The sequence below is a fragment of the Chiloscyllium plagiosum genome, chromosome 9 (genome assembly GCF_004010195.1).
Source record: "Chiloscyllium plagiosum isolate BGI_BamShark_2017 chromosome 9, ASM401019v2, whole genome shotgun sequence".
NCBI classification, from domain to species: Eukaryota; Metazoa; Chordata; class Chondrichthyes; order Orectolobiformes; family Hemiscylliidae; genus Chiloscyllium; species Chiloscyllium plagiosum.
Window position 1 is genome coordinate 85,215,144 of NC_057718.1, and position 2,824 is coordinate 85,217,967.

The window sequence follows — 2,824 nt, forward strand, 5'->3', positions numbered from 1 at the left end:
TGGAGGGGGTGCAGGGCTGTGTGTGGGGTTGGTGGGGGAGGGTGCGAGGGCATGGAAGGGGTGGGGTGGGGAAGGCGGCCAGTGTGAAAACAGAGAAATTAAAGAGAGGTGGGGAAGGGATGGGAGCGTGTCAGAGGATTACTGGTAAAGGGAGGAGCAGAATGAAGAGAAGGAAGATGAAGAGCAGAGAGGGGGCGAATAGCCCTAACTTTATACAGTACTTTAAATGAGCCATTTGATTTAATTATGATTTTCACTCACCAGCTGCCGTGCTTCACCTTTTATATTCATTTTGATGTTTACAAATTCAGGTCTGTTATAGATCAAAGAGTTGTACAGCATGGAAACAGACCGTTCAATCCAACCAGACCATGCCAAACGTAATCCCAAACTAAACACTCCCACCTGCCTCCTCCTGGCCCATATCCCTCCAAACCTTTCCAAAACATGTAATTATCTAAATGTCTTTTAAATGTTGTAATTGTACCCACATCCACCACTTCCTCAGGAAGTTCATTCCATACATAAATCACCCTCCGTGTAAAGAAAATTGCTCCTCTTGTTGCTTTAAAATTTCTCTTCTCACCTTTAAGTGTGCCCCTTAGTCTTTCTTCCCTTCCCGCAACGTTCTGGGATACATTAGATCAGGTCCTGTAAATTTATCCACCTCTATATTCTCTAAGACCTCCCAAACTTCGTCTTCTGTAATGTTAACTGTTTTTAAAAAATGAAAATGTACTCCTCTGCATTCTCTATACTCCATTTCTTTCTCCACAATAAAAACTGATACAAAATATTCATTTAATATCTCCCATCTCTTGGGGTTCAACACAAAGTTGACCTCCTTGATCTTCAAGGGGCACTACCCTCTCTCCACTTACCCTCTTGCTCTTTATGTATTTGTAGAATCTCAACTGTCTGTGTGGAGTTTGCTCATTCTCCCCGTGTCTGTGTGGGTTTCCTCCGGGTGCTCCAGTTTCCTCCCACAATCCAAAGATGTGCAGGTTAGGTGAATTGGCCATGCTAAATTGCCCGTAGTGTTAGGTGTAGGGGAATGGGTCTGGGTGGGTTGCTCTTCGAAGGGTCAGTGTGGACTTGTTGGGCCGAAGGGCCCATTTCCACACTGTAGGGGATCTAATCTAATCTTTCGATTATCCTTAACCTTATCTGCCAATGCTATCTCTTTGCCTTCCTGATTTCTTTCTTAAGAATGCCCCTATACTGTTTATACTAATTAAACAGTTCAGTTGAACCAGGTTGCCTATATCTAAAAAAGATTTTCTTTTATTCTTGACTAGAACCTCAATATCTTTATTCATCCATTGTTCCTTAATCGTACCAGCTTCATTCTTCACTCTAACAGGGACATAATACCTCTGAACACTCAATATCATACTCTTGAAAGCCTCCCACTTGTCAGTTGTCCCTTTATCTTCAAACAATCTACTCCAGTCAACTTTGAAAGTTCTTGTCTCGTACTATTAAAATTTGTCTTACTCCAATTAAAATCTTTAATTTTTAGGAAGGTTTATCCTTTTCCATTACCATTTTGAAACTAATAGAATTATGATCACCTGACCCAAAGTGTTCCTTCATTTTTATTCAGCCAACTGCCCAGCCTTATTGCACAAAATAAGGTCTGGTTTTGCTAGGAGAATCGACCTATTGATAAAGAAAATTTTCTTGGAAGCATGTTATATTCTTCACCATCCAAGCCTTTAACACTATTTATTAAAGTCAGTGTGTGGAAAAAAATTTTTTGGGTGGGGGATGCTTCTTTAGTACTGTACAATCCCATTAAGGTAGTTAGAACATAGAAGAATACAGCGCAATACAGGCCCTTCGGCCCTCGATGTTGCGCCGAACCAAGCCCACCTAACCTACACTAGCCCACTATCCTCCATATGCCTATCCAATGCCCGCTTAAATGCCCATAATGAGGGAGAGTCCACCACTGCTACTGGCAGGGCATTCCATGAACTCACGACTCGTTGAGTAAAGAACCTACCCCAAACATCTGTCCTATACCTACCCCCCCTTAATTTAAAGCAACTAAGTTTTCAAACAGGCAACATAAAGAACATAGGCTGAATTTTACCAGCCCAGTGAGTTGGTTTGGGAGGCAGGAGGCCTCATAAAATGGTACAGAATGTATTAAGAGGGGAGAATATTGTCTTTCTGCTATCATGATTCATTAGCAAGTGGTAGTGTGGCCATGCTTACCACAAGGCCAATAAATTCAATGAAGTGAAAAATTAAGGGCCACTCCTACCCCATCAGCATTTTACTAGAATCAGGAGGTGTGCTGTTGTGCAGATAGAACAGAGAAGGTCTTTTCCCTGGGGTGGGCGAATCCAGAACTAGACAGCAAAAGTTGAGGCTTAGAGGAGAAAGATTTATTAGGGACCTAAGGGGCAACCTTGTCACTCAGAGGATGGTGCATGTATGGAATGAGCTGTCAGAGTAAGTTTTGGAGGCTGGTACAATTACAACATTTAAAAGGCATCTGGATGGGTATTTGAATAGAAAGAGTTTAGAGAGATATGGGCCAAATTCTGGGAAATGGGACTAGATTAATTTAGAATATCTGGTCGGTATGGACAAAGTTAAACCAAAAGGGCCTGTTTCCGTGCTGTACATCTCTATGATATTATGACTGCATGACTCCACCTTAGAACATAGAACATAGAACATAGAAGAATACAGCGCAGTACAGGCCCTTCGGCCCTCGATGTTGCGCCGATCCAAGCCCACCTAACCTACACTAGCCCACTATCCTCCATATGCCTATCCAATGCCCGCATAAATGCCCATAATGAGGGAG

At 42.4% G+C, this 2,824-nt stretch overlaps 1 protein-coding gene across 1 annotated transcript in view; it reads left to right on the forward strand.

Moving 5' to 3' along the window:
• Window positions 1–2,824, forward strand: part of LOC122553242 (barrier-to-autointegration factor-like) — an 18,805-nt gene that overhangs the window by 593 nt on the left and 15,388 nt on the right. The window lies entirely within an intron of this gene.